The 24,873-nt window shown below is 38.8% G+C and overlaps 1 protein-coding gene across 1 annotated transcript in view; it reads right to left on the reverse strand.

Moving 5' to 3' along the window:
* The window catches only part of LOC108714306 (cytosolic carboxypeptidase 6), an 871,648-nt gene that overhangs the window by 119,860 nt on the left and 726,915 nt on the right, over nt 1-24,873 (reverse strand). The gene's annotated exons all lie outside the window — the stretch shown is intronic.

Here is a 24,873-nt window from a genome sequence, read left to right on the forward strand (position 1 = left end):
TACTTTATTGTAATAACTCCTTGCAGTTGGAAGGGTGCAGGCTACACATAAGTTTCATATTATAGCTGCATCTTTCAAGCTTGGCCCAGGCCCTTTCAGGCAATCTATTGGATAGATAAGTGTCTGGTACTGTGCATGACCTACCTGAGACATGCCCTTTGATGAAAAAAAAAATGATGGGAAATAGTAAAGCTCCTGCTCTTCTGTATTACATCTGGTTACATTACAGTCATAAAACTGCTGGAGGCCAATATGTATGTATTTGTTCTATGTTTTCACATTTCAGTAAATAGGGAGGGAAGGAGCAAGCTGCAGAAATATGGTGAATGTGCTACACTTATTATATCGAAGTGCTTGTATTTTGTTCGAAAGCTTTGAAAACTTTCAGATGAAAGATTATACTTGCAAAAAAGATTATAATAGTTTCTAAAATTGTCCTATTGCCCAGATAAATATTTTGTTGAACAAACTGGTAGTTGTTCATTCATCTCAAACTTCTGTATATTATCAGTTTATTCTGAGCTGACCATGTGATTTTACAAATGTAGACATATGAAACATGTTAGCTGCTACATAGCACAGTATATGTGTCATTTAGGAATGCAAGGTACATGTGCAAGTGACATTTTGGGAGCAAGTCAACATGTTTTACTTTACCCATAATGCAGAGTTTTCTGATCATTCATATATAACTTTAGCAATGCTCTGAGTTGCGTCCATGGCTATGGCACTCAACGCATCAAAACAGAAGCCACATGCAAATTGGGCTTGAGTTGTATCTAGATTTGTCAGAGAGGTGGTTGTGTTACCGCAGGATTTCTTGTTTAAATTGCATTTGCATCCACAAGTCTTGTGCGTCCATTGACATAGCCCACTGTTTAGATCCTGGCGGTAACTTCAGGTCTGAAGTGGTGGGAGCTTCAAGGTTCTCCAGCGTCAAAGTGCACAGTTGAGAACCATTCATTAGAAGAGGAAAGATGCTTTGGCAGCAATATGGAAGTATGTTTGGACACAGATACCTTAATGCATTGCATTAATATGAGCTCTCATTTGCAGGTGCATTCATTAAATGGCCTTTATGTCTAAGCCAACTGCTCCAACTATATCCATAAGCAATCACATGCAATTTAACACATGCTCTTAAAGGAGAAGAGAAAGGTTAAAACTAAGTAAACTCAGAGCTATGACTGATAAGGAAGAGACTAAGGCAGGAAGTGATGTCACAGCAAGCTAATATGGCAGCTGCTATCCTAAACAGAGACAGTGTCTAGGGCTGTTTACTCAGGTATGGAAAAGCATTCTAAAGAATAAAAATGGTGTTCTAGCTTTCACTGTTGTGGCTATCTATTGGCAATAAACTGCCTTGATAGGTTTCCTTCTCCTTTAATACTGTCGGCATACGTCCAGTTAAATTGCACAATAAAATAGATTCCAATCCATCCACTAATGTTCTTTTTGAGCAGCACCTGGAGTGTTCAATTAAGGTAGATGTAGTGAACCCTGGAATGTTTAATTGGGGCATATGCAGTAATGCTTGGAATTTTATTTAGGTATATAAGTTATATTAGGTATATGCAGTAATAATGATTTGTGAACAGTATGTGTTCCTAGCATAGCATGTGGGCAAGCTGAGCATGATGGGAGATGTAGTCCCATTGATGGGAAATAAAAGGGTTAAGTGCTGAGAATATTTAAAGCTATCCAGAATTCTCAGAGGGCATTCTTGAGAAAGCACAAAGTATGAAAAGCGTAGAATTTTGCTCTGCCCGAGTCTCACTGGAAGATTAGGCATGGTGACACTGAACGCAATATTTACGTGGTGTGATATCATACCACACACAGCAGGGAATGGAGAAGCACAGCTCCCTCATTTTAAATTTCAACCCTGGCTGGAGCAGGAATTTAATACAGGCAAATTGTTCTATTTACGGGGGGGGGTTAGTGCTATTTTAAACTGCAAAGTAAAGTATTTATAAAGGGGACTCCGAGTAAGTGACCCTATATACTGTAGATATAAAAACTGTTTTATGCCACTAAGTTCTATGTGCACGAAATCCACATTGTAAAAGCTGGGAATGTGCAATTGCTTTATCCTTAATAATTTTAAGAGAAATGCTGTCACATAATTGTTTTGTATAGTCGATTTCATAGCAATGCCTGATTAGTACTGTTAATTGTTCACCCTGAAAATATCTTGTGAATATTTAAACAAACCTGGGAATTACTTTTAATATAAATGTTTGGTGTTCTGAAATAAAGGAATGCTAACTTGGTTAATGGCACAAATACGAGCCTGGACTGCATGAATATGAGACATAGCCCAGATAGTCCCTTACATTTCCATCTAAAATATCTGGTGCAAGCTAGATTTTCTAAAGGTTGGCCTAGATGCTCATTTGAATTGAGCCTTGCAGAAGCCATTTGCATTGTTAAGACAGGGCACATGGCAGACACTTTTGGAAGGCTGCTAGTAGGAAGCTAAGAGAGTGGTTCTCCACCCAAGCTACAAGACTATGATGTCCTTATGCAAGCCTATGTTGGCTAGAATGCAGTTTGCAACCAAATTGAAATGCAAAGTCACTTGAAATGATTCTTGTCAAAAAAAAAAAAATCCAAACCCTGAGCTTACAGTCATTAATTTTTGTGCATTTGAAATGTGCAAACCTTTGAATGGAGCGTGGAACATTTATATGTAATTCTCAGAAAGCTCCTAGCATAGTGTTTTGGTTCTTAACACATACAGTATGTCATTTGCTACATTTTAGCTCCACTTACTAAAACTTGCATCTGCCATTTATCTAGGATAAAAGACCAAATCCTTTCCTTCTGTTTTTTCATAGATGAAAATGTCCTACAAAATGCTTGGGAAAATAGAACGGTCATGCTTCCAGAGATACTCACAAGCCCTCTGCAGAAATAATTGTCAAGGGTACATACAAGCCCTCTTACTGCAGTTCATGATGATGAGAAATGTGTTATAATGCCTGTTCCGAATTGTTCAGATTGGAGGAAAATGTGAGAATTCCCAGATTATAATTTCAATCATCGAGGCATTTCCTATGGGTGCAATAATCTCTTATACCGCACCCATTTTTATATGGCTGAATAGTTAACCAACCTGCTTGCCAGTTATCCTCAATAACAACTGTCCAGGCATTCAGCTATAGACAGGATTATAACCAGCTGCCGCGCAAGACTTATGTCTTCTCCCTAGCCTTTTACAATGTCATCATTTTAACTGCCTGCTTCATGAAACACATTTTCAACACGGGTCATAGGGCAGCGTCTGTAAAACCAGCCTCCAATCTCTTTGGCCATGCCCCCTGCCCAAAATACTGTCCATCTGCAGAAGGGATAAGCAAAAAGTTACGATGACAAATCTGCTTGCTATATAAAAATGCAAATTAAGAAACAGCAATTTTGCTGTAAACATTAAATACTCGAGATATGGAACCTAGCGCTCTCAGCATTATCTATTCGGAGAGGCTCTGATATTCCTGAGGGTCATAAACACTGAGAGACACAGGCAGGCAAAAGGAAAAAAAGAGCTCTAGTTAAAATTCAGCTCACAGCAAAAGCAATTTCCGAGTGTGCAAAGTGCTGTCAGCAAGCCTGATGTTTGTGTATGAAATATAGACAATATGACTGGCCCATCGGATTCCTCTGTCAACCTGATGGATGGAGCCTGAGCAGGAGCAAAGCGGATGCTGTTAGAGCTCAGTCTTTCGGTCGTTGATGGGGGATCTGGGCTGAATAGAGGTAAAAGTTTCTTTTAATCTAAAGAAATTTTAAACTATGACTACAATGATAATAAAAAGCAATATACAGCTCTAGGCAGAAACAGCTGTTGAAGGGGAGGGGGTTTACCTTGTATTTGGCTCTACTGCTTACTGTAGAGTGTTTTTCTGCTTCTAGTGATATATTATGAGGATGATAATTTGTTGCCAAGGCCAAAGTAAAGGAAGATGGAGCCCTTGCCAATACACAGGTGTTGGCACCCTTCAGTGACAGCAAATTACATACAGCGTGGCTCTCCAGCTATCATTGAGGTACAAATCTCAGAATCACCCTACAACCTTTAGCTGTCAATGGGATTCTTGGATTTTTGGTTGAACACCAGATCAAGGGTTGCAAGATGGACTTTTCCTAATGAATAAATAATAATTGGTGTTGAGTGATGCTGAGGGCACACTTCAAATGCCTTGTCTACACTAACCTAAAACTAGCCCTGTATGTCAAGCACAGCTGAGTAAGATGATCACCAATGCGAGAGCACAAAGCAAAGTTAATAATATAGGTAAGGGATCCATTAACCAAAAGCTCAGAATTGTTGCAAGGCTGTCTCCCATAGACTTAATTTTATCCAAATAATCACATTTTTTAAAACATTACGGTACCTTTTATCTGTAATAAGAAAACAGTACCTTGTACTTGATCCAAACTAAGATATAATCAATCTTTACTGGAGGCCAAACAAGCCTTTTGGGTTTATTAAATGTTTGAATGATTTTCTAGTAGACTTAAGGTATGAAGATGCAAATTACAGAAAGATTAGTTATGCGGAAAATCCAAGGTCCTGAGCATAACAGGTACCATACATGAAAAATCCAGAACATAAAATAGGAGAGGCCAACAGCTTGCCTTAGCTATGAAAACAATAGTACGGCATGCAGCCTGCAAACATCATACATTTTATATCAGTGTTAAGAACACTTGAAAAATTAGAATCTCTTACACAATTATAAAAAATTGCAAGTACATTATCACAAGTACAGTATCACAATAGCCTTTGATATTATGCTTGTTCAATCCCTTTCACAGATATTAATACAATCAGCCATCACAACATCATCTGGCAGGGCATTCCACAACCTCACTGGCATCACCATAAAGAACCACCTACGCTGCTTCAAATAAAAGTTCTGTTGCTCTAGTCTTAAGGTGTGGCCTCTGGTGGAAAAAAAAAGATCCCCCACTATCTGTCTATAATGTCCACGAATGCACTTGTAAAGAGTAATCATGTCCCCTTGCAAGCTCCTTTTTTCCAGGGAAAACAACCCCAACCTTGACAGTCTACAATCATAGTGTAAATCCTCCATCCCTTTAACCAGTTTAGTTGCACGTCCCTTCACACTCTCCAGCTTTTTTTTATCCTTTTTTAAGGACTGGAGCCCAAAACTGCACTGCATACTCAAGATGAGGCCTTACCTGGGACCTATAAAGAGGCAGAATTAAGTTTTCATCCTTTGGGTTGATATCTTTTATAATACAAGACAGAACTTCATTTGCTTTAGTAGCCACAGAATGACACTGCCTGGAATTATACAACTTGTTATCTACAGTACAAAGGTCCCCAGATCCTTCTCAATTAAGGATAACCCTAAAACGCTACAATTTAGTGTACAACTTGCATTTATATTATTTCTGCCAAAGTGCAGAACTTTGCATTTACCAACGTTGAACCTCATTTTCCAGTTTGCTGCCACAGCTATTCACAAGGTACCTGGTGTAAAAAGTGATTCAGATTGAATGTGCTCCAGATAGGCACAGAGTGCAAATCATGTGCAGTATCCAAATTCTTTGCAGTTAAATGGGGCTGAAAGAAATACATATGTATAGTCTGGAAGTCCAAAATCCAACTGATTCACTTAATATATCTCTAAGTAAAATTGAAAAGCTACCATTGTGTATGAAGCCAAAGAAAACACTCATATCTGTGAGTAATATTTCTATTTTGTAAAGCACAGCCCTATAAGTTTGTGTACCAAGTTTTAGGTTCTTCTGAAGCTGATAAGATCTCTTTATCCTCTTGAAATGAGTAAACCTATAACAAATCATGTTTCCAGCAGGGCCTTATTGCTTACTTACACTTCATGTTGTGAGTTCAATTTGGGATTATGAAAGATTTAACTAAATCATTAGATTTTGTTGTGGAAGAAGTAAGGTACTTTTCCACTCTTCTCACATGATGATAAATCTGAAGCATGCTGCTTACCAGGTTGAATCTGTACAGAATAATTTATTGTCTGGTTCAAAACTCTTATTCTTTGTTGGCGAGGGATCAGAAGTCAGCAGAAACGCAACTTCTCTTAGAATTAAAAGCTTTTTTTTGGTGAACATTGGTATTCAGCTGCAGGGCCAAGACACACGCATTAGATAGAAGAAATTATTACTACTTGCTTGTCTCTTTTTTAACTTAAAATGTCCATAAAGTACAGTACCAGCTTGTGCAATACGGCATTACTTGCATTATTACACATGGGTATTATGCAAATGAGCTAAACCTACCTTTCTTCAAATTAGTACTCAAAAGAGTGTTCTCCCTCAGGTATTTGTTTCAATACCCCAGTACTATATTTTGTCCAGATTCAGCCAGAAAAGAATTTATATTACAAATACCAAATATTTCACATGAACTCCCAAAAGGATTCCTGGCAGTTCAATCAGTTTAATGATTTTGCTGAACTTTCTTGACTCTCAGGAGTATTTTCCTTATAGTCAGGAAAGGTTTTAATGAATTGACTAAGTAGAACGCCATTGTGCTCTATGCAGTAGGAGTGCTTAATGCTGCTGAGCAATGATCACCTGTCTCCCTTTCTCCCTGCATGATTGCATGCAGGGAGAAAGGATTCGGACAATTGTTTCCTGAGCTGGAACAAATAATTGCAAACGGAATCCCTGCACACATGGTCCTGATCCTCTGAAATACCGAGCAACTGATATAGTAACATTCACTATTTTTTTTACAATGGTTGCCATTTGTTAATAAAATACCAATCACTTCTGATTTAAAAAGCTCTTTTTTACGCTAGAATGATTTTATTACTCTGCAGAAAAGAGCTGTTCCGAGTCAGTAATTTCCCCTATTCACTTGTATTGCACTACATTTAAAGAAATACATTTTATCAGGTTGGTTGGGTGTTAAAGGTCAGCACTACTGCTGAGCTTTAACTCTACACAAAACTGAATCGAATAGTGTTTGATTGTTTCCATGATCAGTGCATGCACATGACCGTTTATGTATTCATAGATCCATCAGAAGAAGTGGGCTGGATGAAGTCTGATGCTCAGGGCAGAGCTAGACTTAAATACAGTCCTGCTTTGGGTTAATGTTGTGCTACATCTTTACTGGTGACAAGTGGATATATCAGAATGTGCAGCAGCTCACAAAGAAGATGCAAAAAAGTATTAAATACGTTCCCTTACTCTCCTACTGTTTTACCCTTTGCTCCTAAAAATGTGCACACAATCTATGCACTCAGCCTGCCTTAGTTAACATCAATGGAGAAGTATAACATCAAGTGCAATGTGCACATCAAGCAGAAATTGCTGCCAGATGGTTTCTATGGGTTACTGGAACAAACTTTGCTTCTGTTATTATATTGCATCTAAATGTATTCAATTCTGAATGTAGAAGCAACTTGTTTGTCTGGTACATATAACATATTTGGGGGGTTATTTATCAAAGGTTGAGTTCTAGAGGTTTGTGAGGATTTTTATACCTCAAATGAACTCACAACTTGAATGCATTCCAATTCAAGAATAAACTTGTGTGGGAAAAACTCGATTCAATGAATTTGGGGTTAAAAACCTGAAAACTTAATCAAGTTTTCCAACGAAACCCACTGAAAAAAACCCAAACACCATGAAGGCTATTATCTTCAAATGGTTCAAGGGACCTCTGCCAATGACTTCTACAGGACCTTGAGTTTTTCTTATAAAAACCGAAAATGTTTAGTTTTTTTAACCCAAAAATTCAAGTTGTTGATTGAAAACTACTCTTGAAAACACAACTCGACCCCATGATGTCACAATTCAATTGCAGGCATAAAGATTAATTAACACTGAAGTAGGCATTGTGTATTGTTAGGTTTTCTCTGTAGGGCTGAAATTCAAGCTATTATTTAGTAATCTTCCTTAAATTTCAACATGGTAGCAGATATTATAATAATTTTCCCTATATTGTTTGTTCTAATCTGAATGGTGCAACTAGGGGACCATGGACCTGGGTGCAAAACCTGCCCCCCCCCCCTGACAGATCATGTGCCAGGCACACAATCTTATCTTCAGGCCTCCTTGCAGTGACTCTGGTGGGTCCTTCTGGGTGGGTGAGCCCAGGTACAGTCACAATGGTATTTACACCACTGTCTAATCTAATAGAAAATAAGAACCATGATCATTTTTTTACTTCTCTTGGTATTTAGAATGAGGGTCAAAAGGGAAATGAGAAAGTTTGTTTTATATTTGGCTAAAAAATAAGGTCTATGATCAGGTTAAAGCACTCGGCACATTTCAAGAAATTCTTGATAGAAGGGCAACATTGATATAAATGCACGATCAAACAAGTTAAAATTCAGTGGTATGGGTTTTTTTTTAACATGGTACACACCTTGTTAGTGTTAAAATGTCATGAAATATTTTGGTCAGTTCTTTGAGTATCCTGCATCACTCCATAGTGAACAGGCTAACTGCATCACATTTAATTTGTCCCCACTTCTCACAATTCATTTTGCATTACAAGCCGCTTCACATCATGCTGCCCGTGATTGATTGCTATTCATAACTCATAAAGCTGAAGCATGACAGGTGCAGTCAGAGATATTAACCTACAGAGGGAGGAATATTCCAGGAATGTAACCAAAATGCCATTAGTCAGATCCCAGTGGAACTGTCTATTAAGAAGAAAACACGATCATTTGCCATTGGGAGCCCACACTCCAATGCATACTCTGCAAAGGGTCTCCAAGGAGTGGATTATATTTGATTTTAATGAGTACTGCTGTTATCTGTCTGCTTCCACGAGGCATGCACGCCACTGTCCTACATGACCACAAAGACTAAAAGGGTTTAATCAGCTGTGAGTGACTACTTAATTTCAGGAGGCTGTTTAATTTTCATTATCACAGTGAGGTTTCCTCAAATAGCAAAAGTTAACAGTTTTCTTAACAGTGAAGGTTATTTTTTTTCCCAGCAAGGTATCTAACCATCATTCCACAGAGTACTTCAGGGGAAGAATGCAGAAAGCTCCTTCAGTGTAAACGTTTTGACTGAGCCTCTTTATTGCTTGAATTTGAATAGATCATATTGTTCTTAACATACACTGTTGTCTCAGTCTCAGCCTGTACCTGTTCCAGAGTGCTTTGAAAGCCAGTCATTTACTAGTGGTAGAGCAGTGTGCTAATGCAAAGAGCAGGTGCAAGCCAGTGTGTTTTTTGTACCCTGCCCTGCCATTAGTGCCTCCACTAAAGGTCTGGAGCACAAGGACCTGCATCACCCTATGAATGCAGTGCTGCTTGTATTTGGCATAACTGTATTCACATAGGTGTCCCCCCCCACCCATTACTTACCTGTCCTTAGCTTGCCAAACACTTAGATGTACACATTAGGGAGCACTGACGTGCACAGACCTTAAAGTGGCCCTGTACTGACCACCAGCCCATAATTGTGTGAATTATACAGAAGTCCATCATGCAGATCTAGGTCAAAGCAGGCTCAAAACATTAAAATTCACACTGACCTAAGATATGTGCCTGACTAGAAACAACCCTAGCACTTGCCTTCTATAATAAAGGCCCCTTTAAAGGGGTTGTTCACCTTTAAATTACTTTTAGTATGACGTAGAGAGTTATATTCTTAGACAATTTGCATTTGGTTTTCATTTTTTATTAGTTGTGGTTTTTGAGCTATTCAGCAGCTCTCCAGTTTGCAATTTCAGCAATTTCTGCTAGGGTTCAAATTTATTTGAATAAGAGACTGGAATATAAATAGGAGAAGGCCTGAATAGAAACAGGAGTAATAAAAAGTCGCAACAACAATCCATTTGTAGCTTTACAGAGCATTTGCTTTTTACATGGGGTCAGTGACCCATTTGAAAGATGAAAGGAGGAAAGAAAACAGCAAATCTAAAAAAGAAATAATGAAGACCAAACAAAACATTGCTTAGTATTGGCTAGGTCATTCTATAACATACCAAAAGTTAACTTAAAGGTGAACCACCCTGTCTCAATAGGCATATGGTTGTCCAGTCAGATGCACCAATTCAAACTGTTTCATAACCTGCTAGAATGCTCCTTGTTTGTATTGATCATCTTAGTTTAAATTTAATGTTTTACCCATTCATGTGATGGGCTTCTATATAGAGTGTGTTCAGTCCTTGGCTTGTCATATTGAAGTCTTCACCTGTGCTGTCACCTTCCACCTTGAAACTGTCAGTTTGGTCTGATCTCTTCTTAGGCTGATATGCTACACCAAAGAGGGATCAGGAAAAGTGGAACACAGATTGATTCATTTACTAATACAAACGATATGGTCTAAGAAGCTTTCTCACCTGCTCAAATAACTAATTAGAAACACTAAGCCTGGGTGGGTCTTAAACATTGAGACAATCTCTTCAACAATTATTCAGGTTTCTGTAAATGCTAAAACCCTTGATTATCATTGGCTACAGTTCCTAAACTGTAGACTGAAACACATATTTAACACTTTAAGTACTATAGAATGCAGAATCTACTGTTCCCACATAAAAAAACCTAAGTGCCGGCACCAAAGATTTCATGTTTCCAGTTGGCACTCCTCCATATATTTGTATACATGCCAATGTGCCTGCATGTGCAATTCATATGCAAATCACCTGCACCTAGTGGTTCACATACAGGTCAAATGATTATTGTTTAAAACGGAGCCCATCCTGCAATTTTAGATACTAAAGGAAGATAGTGTAACCACAAGTATATTAAAGTTCTGACCAGCCCTGCATTTATATTCACACTAATTTTTGTATCTACGCTTAACACAGCAGGAAGCTTCTCTGTCCTTTTTTTTTTCTTCTTCTCCTTTTTTTGTTTTTTACACTTTTAAATTATAAGAACTGTATTTTTTATCCTAATAATTGCCAAGCATTCCCTAGCACAGAATTGCTTGTCTGCCTGTGCTATACAGCCTCCAAGAAACATGAAGGAACAATATTAATGCTACATGAGATGAGATTTTCTGTTTATTTTTTAATTGAGCTCCCAAATTAGTTTTGAAAGGGCACTCTGGGCCTGCAGTTATGACCAGATTTACCCGTTGCATTATTGTAATTTGATGGAACCCTGTGGTAACAAAATGAGTCTGATTACTTATGAGCTTGAGTGATGCTGGCTCGGTGCCTAAAAGGCAAAATCATAGACTTCTCCTGACCTCCAGTAAAAAGATTTTAATTTAACACATTCTGACAAAGTTTCCATGGCTTTGTTATCATGCAAAGTGTTTAGAAAATTAAGACTATATGAGACAGCAGCTGGGGATACCCAAATGAGTCCGTATTTAAAGGTGGAGGTATTTTTTGATTCAACCAAAACATTTTCAATTATTGGAAACTGCCATTCTACCAAGTGGTATATTACATTGATTAACCCTTAAATATGCATTTGATCCATTAAAAATATTCATGCCGTTTTTCAGTTTCTATTTTATTTTTGCTCTTTTCATCTATGATTCAAATGCACAGTAATTATGATTACAATAACATAAATATAATCACCTGCTTCATACATGTATATATACATAGTTGGAAGTACCAGCTGGGCTTGCTGATGGTCATGGGATAAAGTTTTAGCAGGTAAGATATAAGAGAACAGATATAGGACCTGCTAATTGGAAACCCATTATTCAGAATGCTCAGAATTACGGGAAGTCTAATTATTTACAATTTTAAAAATGATTTCCTTTTTTTCTATAATAATCAAACAGTATGTAGGAACCCATATGACCATATCCTGCATCATTGTAACAAAGTGCTTTGCAGGGGGAGGTTCTTCCTCTTTGGCCTGCAGCAGTTGATCTGGGTGGAGGTGTCCATTGAGCCTGGAGTCAACAAGGCCCCAGAAGTATTAGGCCCTAAAGGAACAACCCCTTTAGTGAAGTCAGAGTACAGGGACCCCCTGAACGAGGTGAAGTCAATGTGTAGTGTAGCTCCGGTAATAGCTCGCTATAGAGAGAGTGAGACATTGACACTTAGTTAGAAAGAGCAGCTTAAGCTCCATCTAGGAGGATAGAGAGGAGTAGCTCTCCCCAGGCTCTGTTTTGCCTGTAGTGAAGGAACCACAATACTGACAAGGGAATCAGGCTATGTTCTATCCCTGTTCCACATCTGCTATAGAGGGTCCGGGCCACATGAGGTACTGAAACCCTGGAAGGTGATCCTCTCAACTCATTTGACTATTCCTAATGTGGTGTCTTTAAATGATGTGTCTTCTACACCTGTGAATGTACTTGGACTACCTCATGTGTGAGTATGATAACCCTGTGGTGCTTTATGCCTGAATAAAGCCTGGTCTTCTGTTTTGCAAAGAACTCCTGGCATCCATCTCTATTCTTTTACATCTTTGGCAGTAGTGAGTTGTAGTTCAACAACATAAGCATGTGTTCTTTTCATTTAGTGCAAGCCCATCCTTGAAAAAGGGTTGTGTGTAGCCCATGCTCTATCATACTAGTTGGTATTTGCCTAATTCAGCCAAATAAGGGTTACAGGTACATTGTACTTGATCCCTACTAAGATATCATTAAACATTATTTGAGACAAAACAATCCTATTGGGTTTAATTCACATTTAAGTGTCCCCAGTGGTCCCCAACCAGTGGATATCAAGCTACATGTAGAGGGATTTATCAGTAAGGATCTACTGCGCATGCACCGAAAGTCATAAAGTTTCTGATTTCTTCTTTCGGGCGCATGCACAGTAGATCCTTACCGATAAATCCCTCTACTGCACATGCGCCACCAAATGCCGGCAAATACAGGAGGAAAAGCGCACAGGCGAACATGGCTGCCATGAACACAGCAGGAGAGGAACTGCACGGAGGGGTCAGTAACAAGTTAGGGACATTTGCCTGGGGGGAGGAGGGAGTGGGGGCAACACAGGGGAGGGTTTTTAGTGCCAAAGGGGTTGAATTCTCCTTTAAGAGATGGGATAACCGGTAGCTCAATCTCACATGAGCCTGCAGCTTTCTTTTAGATAAGAGGAGAAACTGCACACAGACATCATGCTTCTCTTGCTTTAAGAAGACATAACTTTATTAGCAGACAAAGATCATGTCACATGACACTGTATCAGTATCAATAGGGGATCTGTATAAGAGCACACCCATTAATACATATCTTAACACTACCAGTCCACATAGGGGCTACTAAATACTCAACTATCACCCTTATTTGCCATCCCCAGGAACTTTTTCCATGCTTGTCTTGCTCCCCAACACTTTTTACATTTAAATGTGGCTCATGGGTAAAAAAAGGTTGGGGACCAGTGCTCCATAGAGTTAAACTTGAAAAGCTTCAAGAATTTAAACTACTGCTTGTTGTACAGTATAAAGCAAGACTATACAGCGCATGCAATAGAAAATATAGGAAATAGCGCAGGCTAAAACCTACATTATTAGGGTCACAGCAATGGAAATGTTAGGCCAATATTCTTATTTTTAGCCAATAATTATTAGTACTAAAAACATTTTACGCCTTGTGTTTTCCAGCTTTCACTGGACCCGTGTAACACACACCTGTCCAGATTAATGATGAAAGCCACACAAACAAGTTTCTACCTCCTCCCTCCACAGAGCAAAAAACTAATTCTCCAGTCTACTGACCTACCAATTTTCATATGTATGGTTGAATGGTCACATGTATTGTGAGCTAATTGTCATGCAGAAAGCACCTGCCTGCAGCACAGGTTTGGTATTTCAGTTTCTGCTCATGTGCTTAATGATGCATACTGGGAAAAATACATTACCTACCTCTTGGTCAAACACTATGTCAAAGCACTGACCTAATCCTTACATAAATGTTCCAGTGTTCCACAAAATAATTCAAAGCTGTGTTTGCCATCAACTAATCTTAGAATTTTACTGGTCCCTAATGTGTTTTGGAGCAGCTTGAAAGCACGTCTTTTTAGGTTGTAAAAATCCACATAACCAGTAGACAGCTTAAAGGGAACCTGTCACCCCACTACAGTTTCCCCCACCAGAGGTGTAGGCTAATAAAGCACAATTGTCGATTGTGAGGTCAGACTCTCATTATGCGCATACACAACATGGCCGCTCAAGCTGGAAACACCCTCCAAATGCGGGCAGTCTAGCACTGGTGGGGGCAATGTTTTTTTTTTCAAAAGAGAAATATTGTTTCAACTGAAGTGTAGGCTCTATTAGCCCGCACCTCTGGTGGGGGAAACTATTTTAGGGTGACAGGAGCCCTTTAAGATAAAATCTTACTTACCAGTAGACTTATAAGTAAAGCAAAGATTTCTACTCACTTTTTAAGATACCTATTTTAGTCTCACCACTGATGAAAGAAAACCTGGGTGTGGGAAAATCCTGTACCTGTACTATAAATATACACTATTTTATTCACAATAGCAAAGATATGACTTTAAGACTATTTTACTCTTATAAACAGTACAAGATGAGGGGGGAATGCATCTCAGTTATGACACATTCTTTGACTTTTATTATCAGTAAAGGAAAAACAGATTCTTTGACAGGACATGGGGCACGAGTCAGAAACTGGTTAAACCTAAATAACATGCATTTTTATGATGAGCCTGCCAAATCACGGTGCCCTCAAGATGAATTGTATTTCATTTACATACAGAAAGAGCTGTCAGAGGCATCATCAGCAGAGTGAGCAATAACAAGTCCTATCAGAAGGAAATCAGAGTGGGAGGTGAAGGCCTGATTCTGGTTGCAGAATACAGGAACGGTGGGTGGATGGAGCCTACTGAGCACTACATTCCCAAAATACAATTAGTACATTTGTTTATTCAGCACTGAATTTTACTTGGGAAGCAGTAATCATCCTTATAACTTTTGCATAACTCCTTTTAAAATAGAGCATTTTATGGAAGTGTGTGATTTTTAGAGAACTCAGAAATAACACAAACGGATGCAATGATCTCTATGCTGCTATACATTTTGTACTGTTAAAAAAACAGCATTACGAACAGGGGTTTATAAAAGGCTCATTTACAAATGCAGCCAGGGTGCAACGTGTACTTTTGGGGCACAAATTGTCATGTTTTTGTTTGAGTTATTTGAGTTTGTATTAATAAACGATCCTTTTAGTACCCTTTGTAAGGCTCTGCTGGAATTTGAACTGGGAACATCCCTGCCCCTGCTCTTTACTAGCCACTGGGGCAGGAATACAACCAGAAGGTGCTTGAGAATTTGTTCTTTTCACCTGCCTTCCTCATTGTGTCTGCTACATTCCAGCACGCTTATTTAGGGCCAGCCTATTAGAGCTTGTCAAAGAGTCTATTTATACCCTTCCTTAATAATTTTAATGGCTTGAGACTTGTCTTGACTTTTCTGACACATGTCCTGCTGTTCCACCTGCTGCGTCTCACTCCAGTCTGTTTTTCTTCTGTCTTTTTTCAATCCTGCTTTAGTCTGTTTACCTTCCTGGCCATTTCTCATTGTAATTTCCCATATTGTTACACTCTTAGTCCCAAACTACTTCTTGGCTAAAGGGCTCATGTTTCATCCATCTACTTGAATATTGGGGATGTCCCTGTTCTATTGCACTCTATTTTTTTACACTTTGGAAAAGCTACCCTTTAAAATTCATACAGCACATTCCCATGCACAATAATATAACCTGCCTTTACCGCCCACCCAAAAAAAAGGAAGAAAATGGAAAAAGAAAACACTGCGGGGCAAATTTACTAAAGGGCGAAGTGGCTAACGCTAGCGAAAATTTGCCAGCGTAACGTCATTTCGTTACTTCACTGATTTACTAACGGGCACTGGCGTAAATTTGCAAGCGAAGTGGACCTACTATATCGCTACTTCGCAACCTTACGCCAGGCTAAGTTGCGATATGGCGAAGGGATGTAACTATGCTAATTCAATAACTTGCGGATTTTACTGAACGTTACCTCTTGCGCCAGACTTGCCATCACCACCTCAGACCAGGCGAAGTGCAATAGAGGCGAAAGTTTAAATTTCTAAAAAACGCTGTCATCTATTACATTTTTAAGGGTAGTAGGCTGAAAAAGATCGTAAATTTTTTTGGGAGTACCCCCCTTCCCCCCTATATTTCCTAACATATGGCCCCTAAACTATACAGTGGGCACATGTATATGGCAAAATAACAACTCTATTTTATTTTATGAAGCTTTCCCAGGCTAAGCTAAAATTAACAGTATTATACTGTACATTTATGTACTCCAGAAATGGGAGCCCTGTGCATGTGCCATATTATGTAATTAAAAAGAATAAATACAGTGTTAGAAAAATATTGCAAAAGAAAAGGAAAAGTAATTTCCATTGTTGATGGAAGTGAAAATCTTGCTGATCTGTAGCATGTAAATCTTGCAATATTTGTATATATCAGACAGGTTCGCATTTTTTAAGTCCATCTAAAGACAAATTACTTTCAGCTACATTAAGTCTTTCAATATGTGTTCTTGTGCAGATGTGGCATTTATTTTGAAAATAAATTACATTTTCCATTAGGAAAGGTTGTTAAGAGTCAGCATTCTGTGCATGGGGCGGAAATTTGGATTTGATTATCAAACAATATGAACACAGACATTACAAACCCTATTTTGGCAGTGGGGCCTGAAGCACTGGGAAGTACTAAAAGGTATCTAATGGTAAATAGCAGCGGCCTGCAAACGTTTCTTCACAAAGTCGGTCGCTTGACTGTTGATTTAATAGTGACAAGAGGTGAAAATCTGTTGAGCATTTTTGATAATATTTCTATATAATCATGTGAAGTAAAAGTTCAACAAAAATATATTGGGTATGGTAGGTAAGAGCTTTTGACAATCAAGGTGAAATATGGAAGCACTTCTTAAAACATACTGAGCCTCTTTGATGAACAATTCAGTGTCAACCCAGAACCAGGTATGCAGACTCCTCTGATTGAATGCACCCAACACTGAGGGACCCTGACTCTTGGAGCATGGTCTTCTTGCCTGATCTTCTCCCATATAAACTATGGTCCCTGTCCTTGTCCTGCCAGAATGCCCCAGGCTCCTACTCTCCCTACATGTTAAATAGCCCTCCTAACAACAATAATATTCCATTCTCACTGTTGCAGCTGGAGACATCTCTGCTTACAGTCATAGTCCACATACTTACAGTAGCTGTAGAATTCTGTACTTTGCTTTTTGAATGCAATTGTGAATAATATAACTGTGTAGCCATCTTGCATGTCAAATCTAATGCCCATGCTTGCACACTGTTGTTGTTAAACAGATTCCTGTGCTGCTGTTGTACAGGAGAAGGAGCAGACCCGAGGCATCCAGATAAAGCAGTTCATGAAGAGCAGACTGGCTGGAAATGGGTAGGAGTGATAAATTTCCCTGTATATGTGTTTAAGTGAATGATTTAAAGCTTTGTGCTTTCATTCAGAAATGAGTTGTTATATATCCTGCACTTCCATATCTGAAAATAAGCAATTACTAGCAGATTGCAGGGAATTATAAAGATGGCATTACTACAGACAGCTGTCATACAGTATGTCTTAGGGTAGGACTACATGTATGTTTTCTGCACGGCGTCAAACGCAGGCGTCAAATCGCATTCGACAAAAATAAGGTAAGTAATGGAAATGTCGGATGAAGTTGCAGCGTTGATCCGACACTGCATGCTGTGTCTGCATCCGACAGTCGTGTCGCATTGGATTAATGCTGCAACACCATCCGATTTACCTTATTTCCGCCGCATGTGATTTGTCACCGGCGGTTTGTTGCAGCGCATCAGATCATGCCGAAAACGTCCATGTAGCCCTACCCTTACACCCAGAAAAGGAATTTCCAGTTTATTTTTTATTGCATTTAAAGGGTCAGATTCAGATCAGTGAAAAAAAGTTGTCTCATGGTTTATCATGTGAAAAGTCATGGAAAAGAGTGGATTAGAGGAGAAAAAAACGTTAATTCAAATCCATTTTTTCCCCATAGACTTCAATAGAATTTTCACGTGATAAACCATGAGAAGTTTTTCTAAATTGAATTGCATCTGCAATTGAATCTAGTCTATGACTTTTCACACGATAAACCTGTTCCTCACTGAATTGAATCTAACCCACAATGTTTAATTGATTTTTAGAAATGTGACAAAAAGACAATCACTATTTAGCATCTATAGAAGTATGGAAGTATGGAATTTCCAGTTTCATAATATTTGGCCCACTGCAGTTTACCGGTATATCTTATCTTATGACTGCCTAAGCAACACAGGAATAAACCCTTGCGTGAAACACATCCAGCCCAGTAATGATCAATCCAAATGCACAGAAATACCAATACAAGTAACACCCAGTTTGGTAATTAAACGGCATCTACAAGGCATTTACACATACCTTCATCCATCTGGATTCTAATAGAATTAGCACTTGCAGTATAAGCAACTGCCAATTAACCCTGAGTTTCAGGGTTGTAAAGTCATGGAAGCAGTATAAGAAATTGCAGTAGGCCATGCCCTGAGCTCAGGACCACCATCAGAAATCGCAGGGCTCCATACGAAAACATTTCCTGGGCCCCCTGGGCTGCGCCCACCACAAGCCCCACCTACAGGTCCGCCTTCCCAACCCACCAGGTCCACCACACACTAAAAAAAAAAAACATTGGTGGCTATGGTTCCCAAATGTTAAAAAAAAATATTGGTGGACAGGGCCCCCCATTGATAAAAACATTTGTGGTCAGGGCCCTCCATTAAAAAATATTGGTGGCTAGGACCCCACATGGAGAAAAAAAATTGGTGGCCAGGGCCCCCTTTAAACGTCCATGTAAAAAAAACTTGCCCCCCCCCAGAAGTTTAAAAACAATTTGGTGCCCAGGGCCCCACCACACAACAAGGATCACAAAGGGTTACCTTTAGGGGGGCCCTGCCATGTTACACTTACTTCATTAGTGTGGCCCACCTGCTGTCAGTGAGCTGCCAACTACAGAAGGGAGGAGGGGAGCACACGTGGCTGCATCGTCTTCCAATGACAGCATTTTCTTCCCTTATTGGTCACAGAATTTCTAGTCCTGGTAAAGCTGCATGGTGATTGAATGAGCTGAAGGAGAAGTTCAAACCTCAGCTATCCAATCCCTGAGCAGCTCAACTGGGACTTAAACTCTGTGACCAATAAGGGGAAGTAATGGACAAAAGATACCTCCCCTTTTGCTCCCGCCCTGCCTTCCCGAAGTTGGCAGCTATCAGAAAGCAGGGGGGCCTGGATAATCAAGAAAGTGTGGCATGGCCGGGCCCCCCTTACCCTCGGGGCCCCCTACAACTCTCCCCCCCTGATGGCTGCCCTTCCTGAGCTAGTACATGTATCTATACTGTACATTAGTTGTAGACTGCAATCTTATGGGGAAATATAATTAAAGTCGCGAAGAGAAAAACAGTTTGCATCAATAAGTATAAAAATTCATATTACGCAATGTAATATTCTTCCTTAAACTTATAGCATTAAGAATTTTAATTTCACATTGCGAACTTTAATTGTGCACTTTTAAGAAGTGGTTGAAGGTGTCGTAATCTTTCGAAGCATACCTAACAACCGTTTCAGTAAGTTTTATTACATTCACTGCGCACTGGAGCAAATAATAAAATTCACAAACTTTTTTCCACTGTCGGAAGAGGTTACTAAACAGTTTCTAGGTTCACAAAATTTATTCGCGCAAAGGCATAACTTTTCGCATTGCGCATAGTTTGTCCGTTACTGACATTTATCACATTCCCCCATTAGTCTTTAATCCAGGGTATCACACTTTACATCTCTGGTACTATTGGGGAGTCAACACAATTAAATGTTAATCAAAGGCAATTTTACTCAGCCCTCAATGCACTATTCATTCACTTGATTCATTTGCACATACAATTGTCTGGCATGTAGCTTAGAGTAGTGAAAAGTATACATATGGGCACATGCTGTGTTTTCCGTGTAAGGAATTTCACAAAAGGAGGGTCACAGGCATTTACCTGCACAATCCTTAGTTACATGCCCTTCAGCAGGTGGTAAAATTAGAGTGATTAGTATGTGCCAAGAACCAAGGTACAATAGATGGTGGATACAGGTCTCCCTTGAGTACACTGTGAATTGTAAGTTGCATATATATATATATATATATATATATATATATATATATATATATATATATATATATATATATATATATATATATATAGTCCCCACACTGGAGCAACTGGTACCTTGCATATGTAACAAATAATAATAATACTATGTTTGTGCCACCATCTTGCCAGGCTAATTCAATTCCTTTTAATGAGGATGTGAGCAGGTACCTCAACTCTGAGATGGCAGTGGATGTGATTTACTGTACTTACACTTTGCTAAAGCATTTGATCCAGTGCCACACGGAAGGTTACAAGTTAAATTAAAGAATTTTGGCCTTGAACATAGTATCTGTCCTTAGTACTTTGATATTTAACGTGTTTATTAATGACCTGGAGGTGGGCATTTCTACATTTGCTGATGATACTAAATTGTGAAGAACTATAACCTTTTGCAGAGTGATTTGACTTAATTGGAGAACTGGGCAGCAAACTGAAAAAAGAGGTTCAATGTTGATAAATGCAAGGTTATGCACTTTGATAATAATAACAAATGCAAGTTATACAGTGAATGACAGTGTTTTGGGGGTTTCCTTCTAGGGATATTTGTAGATAAGAAGTTGCCTAATTCCAGGCAGTGTCCATTCAGTGTGTCCACTGTATTTCATTTCATTTATAGTGGTTGAACTTGATGAACTTTGGTCTTTTTTCAACCCAACTTAATTATGTAACACCCACACTGCAGGAAACGGTACATCTTGGTAGTGTGCTTTTGTACCAGAGTAACTGTAGATGCTATAGTACACAGAACACAATTCACAGACAGTGTTAAACGTGGCATCTTCAATGGAAATTAATGAATCTGTTTTTATTGTTTTAGATGTTAGCGCTTCATTAATGTGCAACTAAAACCACTAGCTAGCACATGCTTTCTTGATGTAGTCAGCTACAGATATGGACCTATTATCCAGAATGCTTTGGACCTGGGGTTTTCAGGATAATGGATCTTTCCAGGATTTGGAACTCATCCAGAATTCTCAGAACCTGGGTTTTTTTTCTAGATTTTGGAAAACATTGGTACTTTGAATCTACAGTATTTTGTTCACTTTGCACTTCCTGCTAATTATATTTGAACAAGCTATACAGGTATGGGACCCGTTATTCAGAATTCTCGGAACCTGGGTTTTTTCCTGTATTTTGTACTTGATCCAAACTAAGATATAATTAATTCTTAATGGAAGCAAAACCAGCTTATTGGGTTTATTTAATGCTTATATGATTTTCTAGTAGACTTAAGGTATGAAGATCCAAATTACAGAAAGATCCAAAATCCAGAAAAACTCCAGGTTCTGAGAATTCTGAATAACAGGTCCCATATAGCTATAAAGCTTGTTCAAATATAATCAGCAGGAAGTGCAAAGTGAACAAATAGATACAAAATATAGAACATAAAAAGTTAAGCCTTTCGCTCTTGCTTGCTGCATTTCGCAGGACTGCATGCAAGTAAATCTTTACCAGAGAAGCATGAGTCTTCATTGGCATTCCCTTAGTTGTGTGCCATTCAGAATTTGCATGCAGGAGCTCTGGGGAAGGCCTTGGTACAGCAAGCATTAAGGACTGCTTTGGGCCCATTAGGTTGCACCTTGTGCCATGTGCCAGATTTTTATATCAGCACAAAGCCCAGAGTGCACTGAAATGGATTACTTTGTGTATGGAGCTCTTAGGTACATAGTTTGTCTCCCATAGCACTACTGCACTTGTGCTTAGACTTTGAATAATACTGTAAGTATTTGTGCACAAAACTTTTTACTGCTTTATCACACAGATGTTCTTCACATTAATCATTAACAACATACAGGGCAGGTTGTGAGTTGCAAAGAAACAGATACAAACGGTCATGTTTTATGTACTTTGCACCCTACCCCTTACCAAATGGCCACGATGTACAGTGTAGGTCTGGGTACTGCACAACGGATTGCAAGAACTTGCACCTCCCCAATGAAAACAGCTCTGCCTGCTTTCAGCACCTCAGTATTCAAGAGCTGCAGGAAGCATGAAGATGTCCCCTATTCCACCTCCTAACTAGAACATCATTCAGACCTGTAAGTTAGGGAGCACTGGCAGGCACAGGATCTAGTTGGGCCCTGTACTTGACATCTGTGCTATCGATCCAGTGCATGTTGCAATGTGCAGACTCAAATCCCCTGCCACAAAATAAGCACTAAGGGGCAGGGAAATTTGTTAAATAAATCCTCCTGTATTTTCACAGTCCTCATTGTGTTAAATCTTTGGAACCAATTGTGTTGGCTATGGCATGGAGGAACATGTTTTGCAAAAGAATCTCTGTGGAAAGTGCATCACACTCCTACAATAGTAAGAGACAAACTTTGTTTGAAAAAAGTTTATGTGTAAAACTTACATGAGCTCTTTAGGAGCCACAGGACTGCTGCCTGCAGTAAAGTGTACAGTGCCTCAGGGTGTTGATGCCCTTTGTATCCCCTTGTATCCCTTATCCCTTGTTTTTTTTATCATGCAACATCACACTATTTTATTGGATTGTGGCTAATGCTGGTCTCCATACTTGAATAAAAAAACAAATTGAAACTACAATGTCTCTCCACAAACTGTCCCTGCTAGCGATTCAGCACAAGCCCATTTCTGAGTTAAAGCAGAAGCACAAAGCCACTACTGTTTTGATATTTGGAATAAGGAGGGTCAGGCATCCTTTAGGCCTAAAAATCAGAGCGTAAGCCTCTGTTAAGCGAATTGCCATCATAGTGTACATAGATCTATTAGCATCCAACATTAAGAATGACCGAGAATAAAAAGATTTGTCACCAAACTGTGAGTGTCACAGCACCGTCATATGTCCCTATGTGATAGATTAAGGTGAAAAAGATGCTCCCAGGCACAGCATTAATCTGACAACACTAATACATTCGTTGCAGCACCAGAAATTAATTTTCTGGTATGAGGGAAGGTCAGGGTGAAGCTACAGCAAAATGAGGCATTTTTGTCACCTTTAATAAATTATCTGAAACAGGCCTGTCAGATCACTGGGAATAGCATTTTGAGTAATAAATGTTTGTAATGATTAGCTGGTCATAGATAATGCTTTCAAAAATCTGTATTCACAAGTGCAAAGGACAGAAAATCTCTGGTGTTGCGTCTTTCTACAGACGCAGTGGGTCATTTTTGTAAATGATTGTGGCCCAGAAAAATATGTTTTAATAATAATTTGATGTATATTTCAAATACCATTATTCACATACCCTGTAAGATACATACATAACAGAGTCTTAGGAAGAAAGGGGTTGAAAAACTTTGGGTGCGTTGATCCTACTCTGCCAGAGGAAATAAAGAATACAAATTTTTTTTTTATGCCTACTGCATTGTGATGAGTTGAACATCGACTACGAAGCCAGAGACTGAACATAAGTATTGTGCTGCTACCTGGTCAGACATACAATGCTTAAAAAATATATAAATAGAAGCCAACATTCTGTAGGTACATTATATATATATATGGTCCCACATACTTGGTAACTTGGCTTTGCAAATAAGGGGTTTTTCTGTAATTTGTGGCAGCAAAGTCAATTTTTTTGCAACCATCATTAAATAAGATAAAATATGGTCACTATTACCCAGGTGTTGTATTATTTGAACATTTGTAATATATTGTTGGTTTTTAGAAACCACTAGATGCAAAATAGCCCATTTCTGATTGGGTCCTCAAAAATCTAAATCTGCGACATGAAGGAGGTTATTACTAAACCTTGAATTTATCTGGTCGGGCTTTCTGGGGCAAAATTTTAAATTTTGTGGAAAAAAACTCATTTTTTGAGATTTATTATACCCAGATGCTACGAAAATCCTCCATCTCAGACCTGTTGCGTTCCTGTATAAGTCAATGGGAGAGGCAGCTATCCCAATTTGAAGATATCATGGTTTGCACTGGGTTTAGCCTGATAATCCAAAAAATTTGGGTTTTTCAGGCAAAAGTCAGAGATAATTGAGTGATCTTGGAAAAAAGTCAGAAAAAATCAGATGATTCAGATATTTGCTGGATTTTATCTGTTTTTTTCCAGACCCGATTAATTTGAGTTTTTAGTAATAAATATCAGGTAAAATCGGGCATGGGAGTTTGGTTGTGTTTTTTTTAAATAAAATTAGATAAATTCAGAGGTTAGTAAATAACCCCCAAAGTTTTCAGGCAGGGTAATTAAATCCCCCTTTGTTGACACTTGCAGCCTTTCCTATTTACAAAAGGGGCTGAGCTTCTTCCTCCTCACTTACATGAGGGGTTCCTTAGCATTCTCCTACAACTTGTATGTATGTCACCTTTCAATGTATGAAGGGTTCTACTACTTACCTTTATGTTAGCTTTCAAATCATGTTAAACATACTGACATACCCCTTGCTTTTCTATTTACCCTGTCTCTTCAATAGAAAGTAGCCTTAACATTTTTTTGGCCAGTTATGACTCATTTAGCCATGGTCCAATAGTTCTTAGCCAGGTCCCATCACCCCTGATGAAGTTGGATTACTGACAAACGTGTTTGGCCATACGATTTGACGTGCTGATTCTATTTGCATCATTGTAAGTGAATTTTGATTTTACCAAAAAATGTTATCATTATAGTTGTTGATCTTATGATATGTTAGCATATATAAGAGTTGTTGATATTTTACTGTGGGAGTGCACCCCTCTGTTCTTTACATAAACTTGCCCATTTTATCACCCAAGCTTCCTGCATTATGGAACATACATGTAATACTGCTTCTAGCTTGTACATCCTTAAACCAGTTGATTGCAGTACCTAGCTTTTGT

Source organism: Xenopus laevis, chromosome 4L (assembly GCF_017654675.1).
Source record: "Xenopus laevis strain J_2021 chromosome 4L, Xenopus_laevis_v10.1, whole genome shotgun sequence".
NCBI lineage: Eukaryota > Metazoa > Chordata > Amphibia > Anura > Pipidae > Xenopus > Xenopus laevis.